This window comes from Hyla sarda, chromosome 4, assembly GCF_029499605.1.
Source record: "Hyla sarda isolate aHylSar1 chromosome 4, aHylSar1.hap1, whole genome shotgun sequence".
NCBI classification, from domain to species: domain Eukaryota; kingdom Metazoa; phylum Chordata; class Amphibia; order Anura; family Hylidae; genus Hyla; species Hyla sarda.
The window spans coordinates 277,339,713-277,363,398 of record NC_079192.1 but is presented as its reverse complement, the minus strand read 5'-3'; positions in this window follow the sequence as shown (position 1 = coordinate 277,363,398).

Genomic DNA, 23,686 nt, shown 5'->3' with positions numbered 1-23,686 from the left:
AAGCATTATGCGCTGCCGGATACCAGTTGATGCATGGCCCCGACATTCGGTATACTGATAAAGAATGCATTCGTTGTTCGTTGACATGCATATTCGTTATGCGTTAGTTAACGAATGCATTCATTAACTGTATATTCGTATTCGTATGCTTTTTCGGGATTTTGTAATTCTTTTTTTCGTGCATTCTTTTCGTAACGAACATCCGAAAACAGGAAAATTCATTTTGTTCCGTGTTCGTTACGAAACGAATTGCCCATGTCTATCAGGTGCTTTGGATACTAGCTGGCTACTAACTTTCTTGCACCGGGCAGAGTGGCACCCCCATCAAGAGGGCACTCTAGGCGGCTGCCTATTTTTCCTACAGGCATAACCGGCCCTGCACGGAGACTGCCCGAATGTCTCGTGGTTCAGGCAAAAGGGATGACAGGTTCCTTTTAAACACTATTATCATGCAGCCCTTTGTACCTGAAGATTGGATTTATTTCATAACTTAACTAGTAAACAGTGGATGTTATTGGGGTCCCAATTGTCTCCTGTATTCCCCGCTATAACGCCCTAACGGGTGTAGACCTACTGTGCCACTTACCGGTTTGCCTTTGGGCCAAACTTGGGAGCGGAATCTAAGTGTTCCCCTGGTTTTCACCCTTTATCCTGCTCCAGGATGCAGAAGCTGGTCTTAGCAACAGGGAAACACCAGGTCACAACCACAAGAGTGGTCCTGGTTAAGTGGCAGCTGGCCAAGCAGACCAGAATGCCCTGGTGCCAGGCACAAGGGATACAGGCAGGTGGGGCCAGCTGACACTAGATGGAATAAGCGCAGTGGCAGAGTCTGTAGAGGCAAGACTGACTTGGTGTTTTGGCAGAGCTGGTGCTGTGGAACAGCATAGCTGTATAGCACAGGTGCAGTTTGATGAATAGAGCTGCTAGCAGGCAGAGGTGTGGTCAGGGATCCAATTCTTTCCAGGAGAGGCAGGCAAGTACAGAAAGATAAGGCTAAAGATGGTGTCAGGAACAAGTCAGGAAACTGGTACCCAGAAAAAAAGCAGGAACTTTTGGAACTTTTACTTAGTAAACCTACAATATTGCTCAGGCACCATAGGAAGGAAGGTTTGCTCTCCTATAGGTGGTGACTGGCAGTGATTGGATGGGGAACCAATTGGGAGCACACACTGGCCCTATAAGTTTCAGGCAGTGCTTGTGCACGGCCCAAAGAGGAAAAACTGGAAACTGCAGCACTGGCATAAGCAGCTGAGGAGAATCCAGAGGAGGAAGACCAGGGTCCACAGCAGAGACATGGCACAGAGAATCTTGCCAGTTGCAGGTAAGAGCCAGTATGCTGATGCTTACACCCACAACTTTAGCTGGTTAAAAATATTGCTGGTTGCCAACTTTCCCCTTTTACCATTTGGGATCCCTTTTACCTTTAAATAAAACTTTGATCTAGCCCAAAAACTCTTGCCCAACTATTTGATTACCTTTTTTTTTCTTTTGTCCCTTCTATTTGTAACAAAGGAAACCTGGATATATGGACCCCCTATGCCTTTTTTTTTACAGCCTTAACCCCTAAAAGTGGGGGGAAGACTTTATCACAATTAACATTCCATGTGCCTAGGAATTGAGTACTGAGTTTTTCAAAGGAGATCTTGAGACAAATGGGTAAAATCAGACTTTGTCCCTTGGTAGAAATAGAGGCGACAGAGAGACACAGAGAGACTGAAAAGAAACAGCTTTAAAGGGGTACTCCGGCGTTAAGACATCTTATACCCTATCCAAAGGATAGGGGATAAGATGCCTGATCATGGAGGTCCCGACGCTGGGGACCCCCATGATCTTGCACGCAGCACCCCATTACAATCAGTCCCCGGAGCATGTTTGCTCCCGGTCTGAATACTGGCGATCGCGGGGCCAGAGCATTGTGACGTCGCGGCCCCGCTGCTTGCGGCGTCCTGTTCTGGCGACCTGTTCGCTGACCGGGAGCGCTTCTCTGTGTCCCCCCGGCGGGGATGCGATCCGCGCGGCAGGACGTGCCTGCCCGCGGGTCGCATCCCGTTCCACTCACCTGCCCCGTTCTCCTGCTCAGTCCCGGCGTGCGCGGCCCCGCCCTCTAGGGGGTGCGCGCGCCGGGTCTCTCAGATTTAAAGGGTCAGTGCACCATTAATTGGTGCCTGGCCCAATCAGTTCCAATCACTCCCCACACTATATAATCCCTTTTCCCCTTCCTGTCCTTGCCGGATCTTGTTGCCTTGTGCCCTGAGAAAGCGTTTTTGTGTTTTCCCTAGCCTGTGTATCCAGACCCCTTGCCGCTGCCCCTGATTACGAATCTTGCTGCCTGCCTATACCTTTTGCTACTTCTGACCTCGCCTTGCCTTGTCCTTGTGTACCGCGCCTGTCTCAGCTGTCAGTGAGGTTGAGTCGCTATCGGGTGGAACGACCTGGAGGTTACCTGCCGCAGTAAGTCCATCCCGCTTTGCCGCGGGCTCTGGTGAAAACCAGTAACCTTTTAGATTCCGTTCCCCCGATACGGCCCACGCCATCGCCTCACTGACACAGAGGATCCACTCCAGTGCCCTTCCTGCATACCAGCCCGGATCCGGCCATGGATCCCGCTGAGGTGCCGCTGCCGAGTCTTGCTGATCTCACTACCGTTGCCCAGCAGTCCCAGCAGATCGCCTAACAAGGACAACAGCTGACGCAGTTGACCGCCATGCTCCAGCAGCTTCTGCCAGCCCAGCGTCAACCATCTCCTCCGCCAGCACCAGCATCTCCTCCACTCCGAGTTGCTGCAACTACCTCTAGATGGAGACTCTAAGTTGTGCCGGGGATTCCTGTTCCAATGTTCCCTGCACCCCGAAATGATGTCGGACCAGTTCCCCACAGAACGGTCTAAGGTGGCTTTCGTGGTCAGTTTGTTATCTGGAAAGGCCTTGTCCTGGGCCACACCGCTGTGGGACCGCAACGATCCTGCCACTGCTTCTGTCCAGTCCTTCTTCTCCGAAGTACACAGTGTCTTCGAGGAGCCAGCCTGGGCTTCCTCTGCCGAGACAGATTTTCTGAATCTCGTCCAAGGGAGCTCTTCAGTGGATGAATATGCCATCCAGTTACGCACCATCGCCTCTGAGCTAGCTTGGAACAATGAGGCCTTCTGCGCGACCTTCAAGAAGGGTTTATCCAGCCACATCAAAGATGTTCTGGCCGCACAAGAAATTCCTGCTACCCTGTCTGAACGTATCCATTTGGCCACCCACATTGATATGCCTTTCTCTGAAAGACGCCAGGAGCTTCGCCAGGAAAAGGATCTTGTTCACACAAGGCAGTTTTCTCGCTTGACACCTCTCTTCCAGAGTCCTCTGCAACCTACCCCTGTGCCTCCCGCTGAGGAGGCTATGCAAGTGGACCGGTCTCGCCTGACCCAAGAAGAGAGGACTCGCCGCAGAAATGGAAATCTCTGCTTGTACTGTGCCAGTACTGAACATTTCCTTAAAGACTGCCCTATTCGCCCTCCGCGTTACTGTGGGAGAGGTGTTACTAGGTGTGAATTCCTCCTCTCCACGCCTGACTATTCCAGTGCGGATTTCTCCATCCGCTAATTCCTCCTTCTCTGCGGTGGCCTTCCTGGACTCTGGTTCTGCAGGAAAATTTATTGAAGCCTCGTTTATCAACAGATTTAACATTCCTGTTACTTGTCTCATCAAACCCTTCTACATCTCATCAGTAAACGGAGAGAATCTGGACTGCACCGTGCGTTACCGCACTGAACCCTTGCTCATGACCGTTGAAATTCTCCACCAAGAAAAATTTAATTCTTTGTTTTGCCAAATTGTACCTCGGACATTCTGCTTGGTTTGCCCTGGCTCCAGCGTCACACTCCTACCCTCGATTGGACCACTGGGGACATTAAGTCCTGGGGCGCTCCCTGCCACAAACGTTGCCTTAAGTCTGTACCCATCAGCCAAGTCTCCATCTCTACTCCATTGCCTGGCCTTCCTAAGGTCTACCAGGACTTTGCTGACGTCTTTAGTAAAAAAAGCAAGCGGAGGTCCACATAGACCCTACGACTGTCCTATTGACTTGCTTCCAGGCACCACTCCGCCCCATGGCAGAATCTATCTTCTCTCCGCCCCTGAAACCAGGGCCATGTCTGAATACATTCAGGAAAATCTTAAGAGAGGTTTCATTAGGAAGTCTTCTTCACCAGCCGAAGCGGGGATCTTCTTCGTTGCCAAGAAGGATGATGGATCACTATGCCCCTGCATAGACTATCGTGGCCTCAATAAAATTACAGTAAAGAACCGCTACCCTCTGCCTCTCATCTCTGAGCTCTTTGACCGTCTGCGCGGAGCAAAAGTTTTTACAAAGCTTGACCGTAGGGGCTCCTATAACCTCATCAGAATTCGTGAAGGAGATGAGTGGAAAAACGCTTTTAATACCAGAGATGGCCACTTCGAATATCTCATCATGCCATTTGGACTTTGCAATGCCCCTGCAGTTTTTCAAGATTTTGTCAACGAAATCTTTCGGGACTTACTGTATACCTGCGTAGTGATCTATCTAGATGACATCCTAATTTTTTCCTCCAACCTTGAGGAACACCGGCTCCATGTCCGTCAAGTACTCCAGCGCCTTCGTGTAAACCATCTTTACGCCAAATTAGAAAAATGCCTTTTTGAATGTAGCTGTCTTCCTTTCCTGGGATACCTGGTCTCTGGACAGGGTCTTCAAGTGGATCCTGACAAGCTCTCCGTGTTCTTGGATTGGCCACGCCCCTCTGGACTTCGTGCTATCCGGCGCTTCCTCGGATTCGCCAACTACTATCGTCAGTTCATTTCCCACTTCTCCACCATCGTTGCCCCTATTGTGGCACTGACGAAGAAAAGCGCAAATCCGAAGTCCTGGCCTTCCCAAGCCGATGAAACTTTTTCTTGCCTTAAGGCCGCCTTCGCTTCTGCACCAGTCTTATCTAGGCCAGATCCACTGAAGCCTTTCTTCCTTGAGGTTGACGCCTCCTCGGTAGGAGCCGGGGCTGTCCTTCTTCAAAGAGCCGCTAAAGAAAAAAAAAACGTCACTTGCAGTTTTCACTCCAAAACTTTTTCTCCTCCTGAAAAGAACTATTCCATAGGAGACCGTGAACTGTTGGCAATCAACTTGGCACTTGAAGAGTGGAGACATCTCCTGGAAGGGTCCCTTCACCCTATCACCATCTACACTGACCATAAAAATCTGTCCTATCTTCAGTCCACCCAGCGTTTAAATTCTCGCCAGGCCAGGTGGTCGTTGTTCTTTGCCAGATTCAATTTTCAAATTCATTTTCGTCTTGCAGACAAGAATATCAGAGCTGATGCCTTATCACGTTCCACTGATGACTCCGAAGCCGAGACCCCTCCTCAGCACTTCATACCTCCAGAGTACCTGATCTCCTCTGCTCCTGCTTCTCTGGTGCCAGTTCCTCCAGGAAAAACTTATGTTCCTCCACATCTTTGCCTCCAGACTCTCAAATGGGGTCATTCCTCCCATCTTTCTGGTCACGCTGGAATAAAAAATCCATACAGTTGATTTCCAGACACTACTGGTGTTCTTCCCTGGAAAAAGATGTGACTGATTTTGTACGTCCTGTACAGTATGTGCACGTGATAAAACTCCACGCCAGAAGCCTGCAGGTCTTCTCCACCCCCTGCCGTTGCCTGAACAGCCTTGGTCCCACATAGCCATGGACTTCATCACGGATCTTCCTTCATCTCATGGCAACACCGTCATTTGGGTGGTCATTGATCGTTTTTCCAAAATGGCTCATTTTGTCCTGCTTCTTGGCCTTCCTTCTGCGCCACAGTTGGCAAAGTATTTTTTTCTGCAGATTTTTCGTCTCCATGGGCTTCCCACGCATATCGTCTCTGATAGAGGCATTCAATTTATCTAAAAATTTTGGAGAGCACTCTGCACTCAATTAAAGAACAAATTAAATTTCTCGTCCGCCTATCACCCCCAATGCAATTGACAAGTGGAGAGGGTGAATCAAATTCTTGGTGACTACCTGCGACATTTTGTCTCCTCCCGTCAAGATGATTGGGTTGATCTGCTGCCCTGGGCCGAATTTTCGTACAATTTAAAGAATTCTGAGTCTTCCGCCAAATCTCCATTTTTTGTAGTGTACGGCCGTCACCCGCTGCCCCCCCCCCTTCCCATTCCATCTGGAGTTCCTGCCGTAGATGAATTAACTAAGGACTTCTCATCTATCTGGAAGGAGACTCAAAAGTCGCTCTCACTGGCCTCGTCTCGCATGAAAAGACATGCGGATAAGAAGAGAAGAACTCCTCCTGTCTTTTCCCCTGGTGACAAAGTATGGCTCTCTGCCAAATTCATTTGGTTCCAGGTCCCTAGCTACAAGCTGGGCCCTCGTTACCTCGAGCCTTTTAAAATCAAAAGTCAAATTTATTCTGTCTCCTACAAGCTCCATCTTCCTCCCTCTCTTCGTATTCCTAACTCTTTCCATGTCTCCCTTCTCAAACCCCTCATACTTAACCGTTATTCCCCCAAGGTCACCGCTCCTGCTCCTGTCACTGGGTCCTCTGATGTCGTCTCGGTGAAAGAGATCCTCGCCTCCAAGGTAAAAAAAAAAAATTCTTGTTAATTGGGAGAATCCAGACCCCTTGCCATTGCCCCTGACTACGAACCTTGCCGCCTGCCTTGACCCAGTGGCGTTGTAACCCGGGTGCGGGGGGTGCGGCCCGCACCGGGTGACACCAACCTAATGGGGTGACACCAAGACGCTCCGCAGCACCCGACCCCCTCCCCAGCTACACCGACACCCCCATCTGTGCCCGACCGGCCTCCCATCCGTCAGCACCCCCCCCCCTGCGCTGTGTGTGCGGTGCGCCCGTCCGTCAGCAACCCCCCCCCCCCCCCCTTTCACCTGCACTGTGCGCCCGTCCGTCATCACACCCCCCCCTCACCTTCACCAGCACTGTGCCCAGCCTCCGCTCCCACGTCTGCGCCGGCCTGACGTCACACCGCATGGCCGCGCAGGAGGACGTCAGTTACGTCACTCGCAGGGCGCCCGGTGAGAAGGAGCGCTGCGCTGGATGGGTGAGTGTGCGTGTCTGTCTCTCTCTGTCTGTCTCTATCTATGTTTGTGTGTGTGACTCTGTGTGTGTGGCTCTGTGAGTGTGTGTGTGACTGTGTATATGTGACTATGTGTGTGTATGTGACTCTGTGTGTGTGTGACTGTGTGACTCTGTGTGTGTGACTGCATGTGTGTTTGTGTGACTCTCTGAGTGTGTGTGTGACTGTGTGTGTTTGTGCGACTGTGTGTGTGACTCTGTGTGTGTGACTCTGTGTGTGTGTGTGTGTGACTGTGTGTGTGTCTCTCTGACTGTGTGTGTGTTTGTGTGTGTGTCTCTCTGTGTTGTATGTGTTTTTTTTGTGTGTGTGTGGGGGGGTGAACCAGCGATCTATTGTGGGGAGACTTTGACCCATTGTGGGGAACCTGCAAGGGAACCTGCGGCCTAATGTGGGGAAACTACTACCTAATGTGGGGAGTCTATGCTACCTAATGTGTGGAGTCTATGCTACCTAATGTGGGGAATCTGTGCTACCAAATGTGGGGAGTCTATGCTACCTTATGTGGGGAGTCTATGCTACCTTATGTGGGGAATCTGTGCTACCGAATGTGGGGAATCTATGCTACCTAATGTGGGGAAACTGCTACCTATTGTGGGGAATCTGTGCTACCTAATGTGGGTAAATTGACACCTAATGTGGGGAAATTTCTACCTAATGTAGGGTAACTGGTATCTACCTAATGTGGGGGAACTGGTACCAAATGTGGGGAATCTATGCTGCCTAATGTGGGGAAAAGATGCTACCTAATGTGGGGAAACTGCTACCTACCTAATGTGGGGGAACTGCTGCCTACCTAATGCTCCCCCCTGGCAGTAGCACCCTCATCATCCACCAGCAACACCCCCCCCCCAGCAGCACCTCCATCAGCATATCCTGATGGTGGATGATGGAGGTGCTCCTGCCAGGAGGACGATCCTGCCGATGGATGATGGGGGTGATACTGCCGGGGGGATGGGGGGGGGCAGTAGCACCCTCATCATCCTCCAGCATCCCCCCCCCAGTAGTATCACCCCCATCATCCACTAGCAACACCACCAATACCCCCCTCCCGTGGTAATAGCATCAGCTAACGGATGTTGAGGGGTGTTACTGCGGTTGTGGTGTTATATTCAGAGGGTGCACTGTATGGCAATGTTATATTCAGAGGGCGCAGTTTGTGGTAGTATTATATTCAGAAGGCGCAGTTTGTGGTAGTATTATATTCAGAGGGTACAGTATGTGGTAGTATTATATTCAGTGGGTACACTGTGTGGCAGTATTATAATCAGGGGTACAGTATGTGGCAGATTTATATTCAGAGAGTACAGTATGTGTTGGTATTATATTCAGAATGTACAGTGTGTGGTAGTATTATATTCAGTGGGTATGGTGTATGGAAGGTTTATAATCAAAGAGTATAGTGTATAGTAGTATTATATTTAGAGGATACAGTGTCTGGCAGGTTTATAATAATAATTGTTTTCATATAGAGGATGAGAATGCGCTGACATAGTGAGGAGACGTCTGGGCGTCACATTCTACAGACAGAAGTTTTAGCTGGAACAAGTCCTGGCGGTATGTACCATCTGAATTAGATGGGAAGACTATAGAGAAGACGTCACCTGTAGTCACTGATATCATTGTACATTCTCCTCTCCTCTCCTGTCCTATCAGAGCTGTAGTCGCTTGTCAGTTCTACAGTTAGGTCAGTGGAACTACAACTCCCAGCATAACCTCACCACTGCTCAAAGGGGTACTCTACTGGAAAACATTTTTTTTAATCAATTGGTGCTACAAAGTTAAACAGATTTGTAAATTACTTCTATTTAAAAATCTTAATCCTTCCAGTACTTATTAGCTGCTGTATAAGCGATTCACAGGAAGTTATTTTCTTTTTTAATTTATTTTCTGTCTGACCACAGTGCTCTGTGCTGACACCTCTGTCCATGTCAAGAACTGTCCATAGTAGGAGCAAATCCCCATAGCAAACCTATCCTGCTCTGGACAGTTCCTGACATGGCCAGAGGTGTCAGCAAATAGCACTGTGGTCAGACTGGAAAGAACTACACAACTTCCTGTGGAGCATACACCAGCTTATAAGTACTGTAAGTATTAAGATTTTAAATAGAAGTAATTTAAAAATCTGTTTAACTTTCTGGCACCAGTTGATATAAAAGTAAATGTTTTCCAGTGGAGTACCCCTTTAAGTAATTCTGGGAGCTGTATATTTCAATGGTGAAAACTTCTTTAACACTTTCCTATTCTGTGGCAACTGGTATATCTGATTATTATACTGGAATTTCTCACAATGCCCTACAACAGTGGTGTCTGTCACAACAGGCTAAAAACTTACTGGGGGGAAGGGGGAGGTATGGGGGTGACACCATTTTCTACCGCATCGGGTGACACCAACCCTAGCAACGCCACTGCCTTGACCTTCTGCTACGTCTGACCGCGCCTTGCCTTGTCCTTTTGTACCGCGCCTGTCTCAGCTGTCAGTGAGGTTGAGTCGCTATCTGGTGGAACGACCTGGAGGTTACCTGCCGCAGCAAGTCCATCCCGCTTTGCGGTGGGCTCTGGTGAAAACCAGTAACCCCTTAGATTCCGTTCCCCTGGTACGGCCCATGCCATCACCTCACACCATCACCTGACACAGAGGATCCACTCCAGTGCCCTTCCTGCATACCAGCCCGGATCCTGAGAGCCGTCCTTCTCCAAAATGTATTCCATTCTGCTGCTGAGGCTGCTGCTTCTTTTTCTGTACAAGATAAAGATATAAGTGTAGGATCTGTTCCTGTGTATGTGTCCAGTATAGGAGAGACACCATAGACATTAGGCTCCTCCTACTAGCACAGGGACAACTAAAAAATCTGGCAAAAAATTCCAGATACTAGTGATATAATGATCACAAATAGAAATACTCCTTGTAAAGCAGTAACTTAAGGGTTAATAGCACTTGGGACTACAAACTGCTCTCAGCATCAGTGCGTTCGCCAATATGGAGGAGATACATCAAAAACAAGGTGCTGATTCTACCTGGAGTGCATCTCATTAAGTACAGTTTGTATGAACTGGAATGCCTTCCTTTGCCCAAGTGACACGTTCCTGCTAGACTCTGCCCTTGCACATGAGGTGTCTGTAACAAGATTTTTCCTTATGGAATCCATCTACCATGGTGAGTGCTCCACCACTATTTTCTACATTGAAGAGATACTCCTTGTGTACACACAACAGCTTATCCTGAAAAGTACCCCTTTTGGTATCAAATTCTGATTTGATGAGCATTACTCTTTTCTTCATGTAAAAGTCAATCGTGTACTGGGATATAATTCAGATGTGAGTCAGATGTCATTTACATTTCTGTAGGATTTGTAAGACATTTAATAATTAAAGTAATAGCTTCAAGAGCAATGGTGAACCCAACCCATTCTTATATAACTAGTCATAGCCTCTCTTTACACGTTCATTTGTGATGAGACCATAAAATATTGTATACATATTTAGCAGATTTTACAGGAATTAATACATGCTAAGTATATATATTTACATGTGCAGGTTCTCACTTGATTCCTCTATATATCTGTCATACATGCCTTTTTGAGGATAAATCAGGAAAAATCAGGAAAACTAAAATGTATGGTTCAGTTTATTCCCATAGTACCTATCATCCAGGATCTACAGCTCTGTATCTAGTATGGAGTTGACAGATTCACCTTAATATTTGAGGTGACAAAGATAAATATTTGTTATTGTGCTATTAAGCGTGCTTTCATATTGAGGAGGAATTGTGCAGCTGTTCTGCTACGGTAGTGTCTTTCCATATGTCATGAATATGTCCATTGTCTCTCCATATGTCATGAATGGGGGGCAGGGAGAAGTGAGCCCTAAAGCTGTCCCTAAAACCACTTTCCATGCTTACTTGTCCATCCGCCCTAAATGACGGATCGACAACTAGGAGCTGGTCCCTTCCTAGTGCTAAAGTGCATGGACTTCGAAGTCAACAAAAGAAACTAAGCTGTACATTTCGGAGACAAGTTAGGAATATAATGGAACCAACAAACAGACATATAAATACAAACAAGGCAGGATATAGCATACTAACATACAGTTCAGAAACCGTAATCAAGATTAACGGCAGATATGATAATATGAACAAAACTAGATATGGGGATAAGTTTAGCAAACAAAACCAGGAGATACAGGGGATAAACAGGTTAACTGAATGCCAGAACACTAAATGGGTCAGGAAATCAAGAGCAGTGTTCAAACTGGACTCAGGATAAGGAACACACTAGAAACCCAACTCCAAACATGGAGGGCCATCAATACCAAAGCCACATAGACTCCTAGCCAGCAGGCACTCTCCACCGAGTGATCAGGATACTGGCCTAAAGGGAAACAGAAATCCTAAATAAAAGCAAACAAGGGTACAGACACAAGACACATTTACTCCTAGATGGACGGTAGATAGAAGGTCAAAACAGGACTGACATAACGCACAGTGTGAACACGGACTAAGGTATATCCAGGTAAATGCAGAACGAACATACAAGAAACTAAAACGAGACAAATGTACTAAAACAGAGCAGGCTCAAATCTATATATCAAATAGGACAGGTAACCATGGTTAAAACTCAGGATATATGCTAAAACAGACAAAAGCTTAAAGGGGTTATCCATCATAAGGGGATTTTAGTACGTACCTGGCAGACAGTAATGGGCATGGAAGGATCTGCCTTGTCTTGTGGCTAAATGTCATTAGATTACCATAACACTGTGACTAGCTTTTTGTGAACTTGTATTTCCTGTTTGACTTTTCTTTTTTTGACTACAAATCCCACAATTACATTTTCCTCCCTCCCACACATCAGCCACCCCACCCATTGAAACATAAATGAGCTGCATCCATTCAAAGACCTGTGGTTTTCAATCAGGGTGCCTACAGCGTGTATGAGAAGAAAATAAATAGGAGCACACACACCTGTAACTCTTGCTTGAAGTGGTTTTATTCCATAAGGATCAAATCCAACATCCCGACGCCCCTAAACCAGACAGAGCCGGAGCTGCAGGAGCTATTCACCTGGACCTGGGTGCCTACAGCTGTTGCATTAGTTGCAGATTGATCTCTCTCCCACCAAGCGATCCCTCCACCCATTGAAGCAGACAGGCTCCCTGTCATCAGCTGACTAGTGAGTCAGGTCTCAGCCGCATTGCAAGCTGGGAAAAATCTGAGACAACAGTAATTTTGTATGCTGTTAAAAATAAATAGTGAGGTGAAAATCACAGAAGAATTGTGAGAAAACCGTCACACACAGGTACAGACACTATATTATGAACTACACTAAGAGAGACCTTGAGCAGTTTGCAAAGGAAGAGTGGTCCAATATTGCGGCTGAGAGGTGTAAGAAGCTTTTTGATGGTTATAGGAAGCGACTGATTTCAGTTATTTTTTCCAAAGGGTGTGCAACCAAATATTAAGGTAATGGGGCCAATAATTTTGTCCAGCCCATTTTTGGAGTTTGGTGCGACATTATGTCCAATTTGCTTTTTTCCTCTCTTTTTTGGTTTAGTTCCAATACACACAAAGTGAACAAACATGTGTATAGCAAAACACATGTTACTGCAATCCTTTTCTGTGAGAAATACTTCATTCTCTTGAAAAATTTCAGCTGTGATGCATATTACAATATCAACTAAAGTGCAGTAGTATAGGTCATATTGGGGGAGATTTATCAAAACCTGTCCAGAGCAAGAGTTGCTGAGTTGCCCATAGCAACCAATCAGATCGCTTCTTTCATTTTTTTAAAAAGCCTCAGAAAAATGAAAGAAGCGACCTGATTGGTTGCTATGGGCAACTCAGCAACTTTTCCTCTGGACAGGTTTTGATAAATCTCCCCCATTGTGTATATAATAGTACAAGCTGTGATTCCTTTTAAGTAGTAGCAACCTTTGCATTTATAACAACCATGCTGAAGATGTTACTAGTGTGAGAGTGTACATAATAAACAGAATGCAAACTCCATCCATAGAATGGTATATTCCCTGACAATCTCCGTATATAAAGCTGTACAGGTTATAATCATACATAGAGTTATAACACTGTCATTCTTCCAAGAGCTACAATTTATGAGAGCATTTTAGCATTTCTGGATGTCCAGATTAAACCCTATTGTAAATGTGTTCACTTGTGTTGACATAAAATGACAAGCTGACATTTAATAAAGAAAGGTGCAAAAGGAAATATTGAATGGGACAATGGCGGAGAAACAGGAAAATCTCCAGTCAGAAGGTAAAGACATTTTCCTTTCTTTCTATGTGTTTGTGAACACCTCATACCTATTAATCTTAATAGAGCTAGAGTTATAATATACAATGATTTACATTCCCACAATACAATATGTTAGATTCCATATCTACAAATGTGAGCACTGGCAATATTCTAAAATATGCAACATTATATAGCAACTTGTGGTATGATATCATTTGCATGATAAAAGTCCCTGTTTAGTACCATAGTGTGGCTTAGAAGTACTTCTGACCGGCCTAGACAACCCTACACATGAGTGAATATAGACAAGGAGAAGCGCTCCTAGTGTGATAACGTAATAATAAAAATTAAGATGAGAAAAGCAATAGTGCTCACCGAGTATAGTTGTACTACAGCCAAGTACAACTATGGTGTAAACATGGAATAATCCTCAACGGGCGAAGATCGGCAGCCGCTCCTGGAAACACAGGTGAAGCACTCAGATGGATCCCTCCAAGGAAAAGCACAGGATGGAAGCGGCGCACAAGACATCAAAGGTAAAATGATTTATTTACCCGGCATGCAACGCGTTTCGCTGGACAACCATCTCCATCAGGCCCCTGATGAAGCTGGTTGTTCAGCGAAATGCGTTGCATGCCGGGTAAATAAATCATTTTACCTTTGAAGTATTGTGCGCCGCTTCCATCCTGTGCTGTTCCTTGGAGGGATCCGTCTGAGTACTACACATGAGTGGACAGGGGGCGTCCTATCTTCTCTCCCCCAGCTTCAACAGCCAGGGTAGATTCCAAGTTTTAGACTCAACCCAGTTCTCAGAAAAATGTATCTTTCTCTGCGGCAAAAAACTGGATATGCCTGAAAAATGACTCTTTAGCTGCACAAATATACCACTCCATCAGCCTTGTCTTTGGAGGAGGTTTTACATGAAACAGTTTTTCCCCATATTATTCTCAATATACATTTTAGGCTAGGTTCCCATCAGCATTCGCTGATTCAGTTATAATGATGGGACTTTAGCAGAGAAAAAACCCTGCATGTCAGGTTTTTTTTCTTACCTAAAATCATGTAAAATAATGGGCAACTAACAGAATCCAGATTGTTCCGTTCAAAGTGAATTGGGCCTATTGGGTCCCGTTGATGTCTGGCGTCATAACCTCTGTCCCAGCGCTGTTATGAGCTGTTGTAACGGAGCTTCCTAATGAAGCTCCACAACACTGATGTGAACATTGCCTTAACTCTCAAATTAGGGAAAAAGGCAAAAATATAGCATACAGTTGAGTGAGAGAAAAAAAAAGAAGGATTGCAGCACTCAGCCAAGCACTTCTTCCTGCTATTGTTAAAGGGGTACACTGCACAAACATCTTATCCCCTATCTAAAGGATAGGGGATAAGATGTTAGATCATGGGCGTCCCGTCGCTGGGGACCCCCACAATCTCTGGCGTGGCACCCTGTCACGGAGCGAACTCTGTTTCATGCCCGATGACTGTCGATGCGGCCACAGTGCCCCCTCCATTCACTTCTATGGGAGTAGGCATGACGACTACATCAAAGCCGCCACGCCTCCTCCCATTTACATGAATGGAGGGGGCGTGGCGTGACATTTTGAACGCGGAAGCTACAAGCTTCCGCGTTCCTCCTGCTGCCGGCACAGGGATCGCGGGGGTCCCCAGCGGCGGGATCCCCACGATCTAACATCTCATGCCCTATCCTTTGGATAGGGATAAGATGTTTGCGCTGGAGTACCCCTTTAAGTACCTTGGCCCACACTATTCAGAAATGTATGACACATCAGATGTTCTTTAAACTGATAGGTACCCTTTAACCTCTTAATGAAGTTTTCATTACAGGGCTAGAATACATGGGCACAGGTCTCCCCTGCAGGTGTTGTCAGTAGTGTTGAGCACGAATATTCACAATTCGAATATTTATTGCGAATTTTGCATATTCACATATTTGCAAATATGGCGAATATAGCACTATATATTCGCAATTACGAATATTCGTAATTTTTTTCCCACAGAACACATCACAGTGATCTCATCCCTTCCTGCTTCCAGCTTGTGGTCTAAAGAAGACTCCTATACTATTTACTGTATTAGACTGGAGAGAGAATTTTTCGCAAATATGAGAATAGGCGAATATGCGAATATTCGCGAATATCCTCAAATTCGCGAATATCGTCACTAAAGAATATTAGGAGATAGATAAATAGATAGATGGATAGATAGATAGATAGATAGATAGCAAGATAAATAGATAATATAGATAGATAAGTAGATAGATAATATAGATAGATAGATAGATAGGTAGATAGTTATCCGCATGGGCATATGCACATGCGAAAATAACCGCAAATATTTTGAATATGCAAATTTTGCAAATATAGGACGAATATTCGTCCATATATTCGCAAAATATCGGGAATTCGAACAGGCATATGCCGCTCATCACTAGTTGTCAGTATTAAAAAAACACTCTACCTCTATAAAAATCAACCCCTTACATGCCAACATGATCGCTGATGGGTTATAATGATATTTTTAACATATGGTGAACACAGAAAAGGAATGACAAAATAACATTTGTTCCATTTGTCCTCAAAAAATAGTTACTAAAAATGAACCAATAAGAAATATGAACACCAGAATAAGGAAAATAAAAAGTACAACTTGTCCTGTGAAAAAAAGACAAGCCCTCATATGGCTATGTCAACAGAAAAATAAAATAAATATGCCACTCAGAAGGTAAGAATGGAGAAAATAAAAATAAATAGTTTGGGCATTGAAGCCCAGAATGCATGCCTGGGGAAAGCGTAAGATATATGGTGCATGTTTATTTAAAAATATTCTACACTCATACCAGTAGGATTATTTCCCAAAAGTCTTTGGCTCAGGATTGTACTTATCATTAATGAAACAGTGAAGACTAGATAAACTAGATGCCATACAGGTTTGACGCTAATAGACAGGTGTGCATGAAATCTGTGATGCAGAAGTAACATCAAGGTTCTCCATTCAAGATATTAGGCCACCTGCATGGGAACCTGTACTTAGTCTAAGTAACAAGTCTTTCATATTATATAATTTGCTCAACAATGGACAGCTCAGTTCACATAGCCAACCAATTGTGATGTATTTGACAGGCGGATGATCAGAAAAAATCTGCTAAACTTTTAAACATTTTAAATGAATTCTAAATGTCGTAGTCTACAGTTACCCATTTCTTCATCTTGCTTTGTATCTAGTATTGATATGTGAATAATATACTTTATAAATAAAAGTTTACTAATTCTATTGGTGTAATCCATATAATAGTAAATCTGTAAATAAAGATCATTCACAACTCATGTTCACAATTATTCATCGTTTGGCTTTGGATCCAATGACAGGTTCTTATAGATATGTTTTAATCCAAGACATTCATGTCCCTTCCAGACCTCCTTTTCTTTTTCCTTTCTGGTCAAATGACTAATTCAGATCCTACATGTTTGCTGTGTTTGCAGGCTTATCTAAATATAACTTCATCCTTTATTCATTTAACCTGTTAAAAAAGTGAAGCCTTACTATCTGTATAATTCATGAAAATGCTGGTGCTGTGGCCATGACTGTTTAGAATGTATGGTAGCACATTACACAAGAATGTATTGTACATCCTAGTGATGAAATAGCGGAAATATCACAAGTTTGCCCACTTATACTCAGAAGAGCATTTGTGAGGGGAGATAGTGATGTTGGTTGAGATGGACTGACACCAAACACATGACTTGTTCATCCCAAAGGTGTTCAATGGGGTTGAGATTAGGACATTTGTGCAAAGCAGTCAAGTTATTTCACACCACATATACTAAACTTTGCCTTCATGGACCTTTTTTGTACTGGTGCACAGTCATGGTGGCTCAGAGAACCCAAACTATAACCACCATGTTGGAAGCATACAATTGTCCAAAATATCTTGGTATGCTGAACCATTAAAGGAATACTGCAGTGGAAAATAACTTATAGTATAGGAGATCGTGGGGGGGTCCCAGCGGTCAGACCCCCCGCGATCTATAACTTATTCCCTATCCTTCAGATAGGGGATAAGTTATTTTGCACTACAGTATTACTTTAACCCCTTAAGGACCCGTTTTTTTTTTCCATTTTTGCATTTTCGTTTTTTCCTCCTTACCTTTAAAAAATCTTAACTCTTTAAATTTTTCACCTAAAAATCCATATGATGGCTTATTTTTTGCGCCACCAATTCTACTTTGTAATGACGTCAGTCATTTTACCCAAAAATCTACGGAGAAATGGAAAAAAAATCAATGTGAGACAAAATTGAAAAAAAAAAAACATTTTGTCAATTTTGAGGGCTTCCGTTTCTACACAGTACATTTTTCGGTAAAAATTACACCTTCTCTTTATTCTGTAGGTCCATACGATTAAAATGATACCCTACGTATGTAGGTTTTATTTTGTCATACATCTGGAAAAAATCAAAACTACATGCAGGAAAATGTATACGTTTAAAATTGTCAATTCTGACCCCTATAACTTTTTTATTTTTCTGTGTATGGGGCGGTATGAGGGCTCATTTTTTGCACCATGATCTGAAGTTTTTAAGGGTACCATTTTTGCATTGATAGGACTTATTGATCTTTTTATTCATTTTTTAATGATATAAAAAGTGTCCAAAAATGCACTATTTTGGACTTTTGAATTTTTTTGCACGCACGCCATTGACCGTGCGGTTTAATTAACAATATATTTTTATAATTCGGACATTTCTGCATGCGGCGATACCACATATGTATATTTTTATTTACACTGTTTTTTTTATGGGAAAAGGGGGGTGATTCAAACTTTTAATAGGGGAGGGGTTAAATGATCTTTATTCACCTTTTTTTTCACTTTTTTTGTGCAGTGTTATAGCTCCCATAGGGACCTATAACACTGCACACACTCATAAGAAACCAGTGATCGATGATTCTGCCGCTTGACTGCTCATGCCTGGATCTCAGGCACTGAGCAGTCATTCTGCGATCGGACATCGAGGAGGCAGGTAGGGATCCTCCAGCTGTCCTGTAAGCTGTTCAGGATGCTGCGATTTCGCTGCGGCTATCCCGAACAGCTCCCTGAGCTAACCGGCATGGTTTCACTTTCATTTTAGACGCGGCATTCAACTTTGAACGCCGCGTCTAAAGGGTTTATAGCGCGTGGCACAATGTGATCAATGCCGCGCGCTATTAGCCACGGGTCCCGGCCGTTGTTAGAGGCCGGGTGTCGACCCGGCCGGGCCCGACACGCCGTGGCCCCGCGTTATAGATCGGAAGCGAACTCAGGACGTACAGGTACGCCCTGGGTCCTTAACAGGTTAAGGTTTCCCTTCCCTGGAACTAAGCAATAACAACTATAAAGCATTATCCTCACATCACCAAACTTTACAGTTGGCACAATGCAGTCAGGCAGATAACATAGCCCTCGCATTAAACAAACCCAGAATCATCTTTCAGACAATCAGAAGTGAAAAGAAGTGTGATCCAAAACTCCACGGAATGTTTCCGCTGCTTTAGAGTCCTATGGTGGTGTGCTTTACACCATTTTATCTGACGCTTGGCATTTTGTGTGGTGATAGAAGGCTTGTATGCAGCGGTCAAGCATGAAAACTCATGTCATGTGCTCCCAACACTCACAGTTTATTGTGTTAGATAAAGGAGGGAAAAAATTTCATGAAGAGGCTTGATGGAGCGGTCGCATCCTTTTACAGTACCATGCTGGAGTTCTGTAAGCACTTTAGAAAGACCCATTCTTGTACAAATGTACAGTATGTAAAGATGACTGCATTGATAGGTGCTGGATATTATACAGTTGCAAGAAAAAGTTGCAAGAAATATATGGATTTCTGCACAAATTGGTCATAAAATGTGATCTGATCTCCATCTAAGTCATAACAACAGACAATCACAGTCTGCTTAAACTAATAACACACAAAGAATTAAATGTTACCATGTTTTTATTGAACATATCATGTAAACATTCACAGTGCAGGTGGAAAAAGTATGTGAACCCCTAGACTAATGACATCTCCAAGAGCTAATTGGAGTGAGGTGTCACCCAACTGGAGGTCAATCAATGAGATGAGATTGGAGGTGTTGGTTACATTTGCCCTGCCCTATAAAAAAAACACCCACCAGTTCTGGGTTTGCTTTTCATAAGAAGCATTACCTTATGTAAGTGATGCCTCGCACAAAAGAGCTCTCAGAAGACCTATGATTAAGAATTGTTGACTAGCATAAAGCTGGAAAGGATTATAAAAGTATCTCCAAAAGCCTTGCCGTTCTTCAGTCCACTGTAAGACAAATTGTCTATAAATGGAGAAAGTCCAGCACTGCAGCTACTCTCCCTAGGAGTGGCTGTCATGTAAAGATGACTGCAAGAGCACAGTGCACAGTGCTCAATGAGGTGAAGAAGAATCCTAGAGTGTCTGCTAAAGGCTTACAAAAGTCTCTAGCATTGGCTAACATACCTGTTAGTGAATCTATGATACGTACAACACTAAACAAGAATGGATTTCATGGGAGGATACCACAGAGGAAGCCACTGTTGTCCAAAAAAAAAACATTGCTGCACGTTTACAGTTTGCACAAGAGCACCTGGATGTTCCACAGCAGTACTGGCAAAATATTCTGTGGACAGATGAAACCAAAGTTGAGTTGTTTGAAAGAAACACACAACACTATGTATGGAGAAAAAGAGGCACAGCACACTAACATCAAAACCTCATCCCAACTGTGAAGTATGGTGGTGGGGGCATCATGGTTTGGGGCTGCTTTGCTGCATCAGGGCCTGGATGGATTGCTATCATCAAAGGAAAAATGAATTCCCAGGTTTATCAAGACATTTTGCAGGAGAACTTAAGGCCATCTGTCCACCAGCTGAAGTTCAACAGAAGATGGGTGTTGCAACAGGACAATGACCCAAAGCATAGAAGTAAATCAACAACATAATGGCTTAAACAGAATAAAATACACCTTCTGGATTGGCCCAGTCCTGACCTCAACCCGATTGAGATGCTGTTGCATGACCTCAAGAAAGCGATTCAGACATCACAAGAATATTGCTGAACTGAAACTGTTCTGTTGTTACGCCTAGCGCTCCGGGTCCCCGCTCCTCCCCGGAGCGCTCACGGCGTCTTTCTCCCTGCAGCTCCCCGGTCAGTCCCGCTGACCGGGAGCGCTGCTCTGTCATGGCCGTTGGGGATGCGATTCGCACAGCGGGACGCGCCCGCTCGCGAATCGCATCCCAGGTCACTTACCCGTTCCCGTCCCCTGCTGTCATGTGCTGGCGCGCGCGGCTCCGCTCTCTAGGGCGCGCGCGCGCCAGCTCCCTGAGGCTTAAAGGGCCAGTGCACCAATGATTGGTGCCTGGCCCAATTAGCTTAATTGGCTTCCACCTGGTCCCTGACTATATCTATCCTCCTCCCATGCACTTCCTTGCCGGATCTTGTTGCCCTTGTGCCTAGTGAAAGCGTTTTGTGTGTTTAAAGCCTGTGTACCAGAACTTCTGCTATCTCCCCTGACTACGAACCTTGCCGCCTGCCCCCGACCTTCTGCTACGTCCGACTTTGCTTCTGCCTACTCCCTTGTACCTCGCCTATCTTCAGCAGCCAGAGAGGTGAGCCGTTGCTAGTGGATACGACCTGGTCACTACCGCCGCAGCAAGACCATCCCGCTTTGCGGCGGGCTCTGGTGAAAACCAGTAGTGTCTTAGAACCGGTCCACTAGCACGGCCCTCGCTATCCCTCTCTGGCACAGAGGATCCACCTCCTGCCAGCCGGCATCGTGACAGTAGATCCGGCCATGGATCCCGCTGAAGTTCCTCTGCCAGTTGTCGCTGACCTCCCTACGCTGGTCGCCCAGCAAGCTCGTCAGATCGCCCAACAAGATCACCAGCTGTCGTACTTGACCACCATGACACAGCAACTCCAGTCACAACTACAGCAAGTACAGTCACAGCTACAGCAGCAACAACCATCTCCTCCGCCAGCTCCTGCACCCCTTCCGCAGCGAGTGGCCACTCCTAGCCTCCGCCTGTCCTTGCCGGACAAATTTAATGGGGACTCTAAGTTTTGCCGTGGCTTTCTTTCGCAATGTTCCCTGCACATGGAGATGATGTCGGACCAGTTTCCTACTGAAAGGTCTAAGGTGGCTTTCGTAGTCAGCCTTCTGTCTGGAAAAGCTCTGTCATGGGCCACACCGCTCTGGGACCGCAATGACCCCGTCACTGCCTCTGTACACTCCTTCTTCTCGGAAATTCGAAGTGTCTTTGAGGAACCTGCCCGAGCCTCTTCTGCTGAGACTGCCCTGCTGAACCTGGTCCAGGGTAATTCCTCCGTTGGCGAGTACGCCATACAATTCCGTACTCTTGCCTCTGAACTATCCTGGAATAATGAGGCTCTCTGCGCGACCTTTAAAAAAGGCCTATCCAGCAACATTAAAGATGTTCTGGCCGCACGAGAGACTCCTGCTAACCTGCATGAACTCATTCATCTAGCCACTCGCATTGACATGCGTTTTTCTGAGAGGCATCAAGAGCTCCGCCAGGAAAAAGACTTAGATCTCTGGACACCTCTCCCACAGTCTCCACTGCAATCTGCGCCTAGGCCTCCCGCCGAGGAGGCCATGCAAGTGGATCGGTCTCGCCTGACCCTGGAAGAGAGGAATCGCCGTAAGGAAGAGAATCTTTGTCTGTACTGTGCCAGTACTGAACATTTTTTGGTGGATTGCCCAATCCGTCCTCCACGTCTGAGAAACGCACGCTCGCACCCAGCTCTCGTGGGTGTGGCGTCTCTTGATGCTAAGTCGGCTTCTCCACGTCTCACGGTGCCTGTTCGGATTTCTACTTCAGCCAGCTCTTCCCTCTCAGCCGTGGCCTGCCTGGACTCTGGAGCTTCTGGGAATTTTATTCGGGAGTCCTTAGTGAATAAATTCCGCATTCCGGTGACCCGTCTTGTCAAGCCACTCCACGTTTCCGCGGTCAACGGAGCCAGGTTGGATTGCACCGTGCGTTTCCGCACGGAGCCCCTCCTAATGTGCATCGGACCTCATCACGAGGAAATTGTATTTTTGGTCCTTCCTAATTGCACTTCTGAAGTTCTCCTTGGACTACCCTGGCTTCAACACCATTCCCCAGCCCTGGATTGGTCCACTGGGGAGATCAAGAGTTGGGGCCCCTCTTGTTCCAAGGACTGCCTTCAACCGGTTCCCAGTACTCCCTGCCGTGACCCTGTGGTTCCTCCTGTATCCGGTCCCCCTAAGGTCATTAAGGACTCTGCCTGCCACAGGAAATGCCTCTCCCCCCCTCCCAGTCCCATCAGGCAAGCCCCTGTGTCCCCGCATGGCCCTCGTCCTGGTGTCACACTGCCCCGTGCCAGGTCTCGCCCTCTGCCCTCTCTCCCCATTCCTACTCCTGCTGTTCTGCCTGCCGTTGAGGAATCCCTCCATCCTTTCCCGGTGTCCTCATCCCAGGGGAGGCAGTTTCCGGATAAAGAGAAGGGGAGACCTAAGGGGGGGGGTACTGTTACGCCTAGCGCTCCGGGTCCCCGCTCCTCCCCGGAGCGCTCACGGCGTCTTTCTCCCTGCAGCTCCCCGGTCAGTCCCGCTGACCGGGAGCGCTGCTCTGTCATGGCCGTTGGGGATGCGATTCGCACAGCGGGACGCGCCCGCTCGCGAATCGCATCCCAGGTCACTTACCCGTTCCCGTCCCCTGCTGTCATGTGCTGGCGCGCGTGGCTCCGCTCTCTAGGGCGCGCGCGCGCCAGCTCCCTGAGACTTAAAGGGCCAGTGCACCAATGATTGGTGCCTGGCCCAATTAGCTTAATTGGCTTCCACCTGGTCCCTGACTATATCTATCCTCCTCCCATGCACTTCCTTGCCGGATCTTGTTGCCCTTGTGCCTAGTGAAAGCGTTTTGTGTGTTTAAAGCCTGTGTACCAGAACTTCTGCTATCTCCCCTGACTACGAACCTTGCCGCCTGCCCCCGACCTTCTGCTACGTCCGACTTTGCTTCTGCCTACTCCCTTGTACCTCGCCTATCTTCAGCAGCCAGAGAGGTGAGCCGTTGCTAGTGGATACGACCTGGTCACTACCGCCGCAGCAAGACCATCCCGCTTTGCGGCGGGCTCTGGTGAAAACCAGTAGTGTCTTAGAACCGGTCCACTAGCACGGCCCTCGCTATCCCTCTCTGGCACAGAGGATCCACCTCCTGCCAGCCGGCATCGTGACATCTGTAAAGAGGAATGGTCAAGAATTACTCCTGACCGTTGTGCATGTCTGATCTGCAACTACAGGA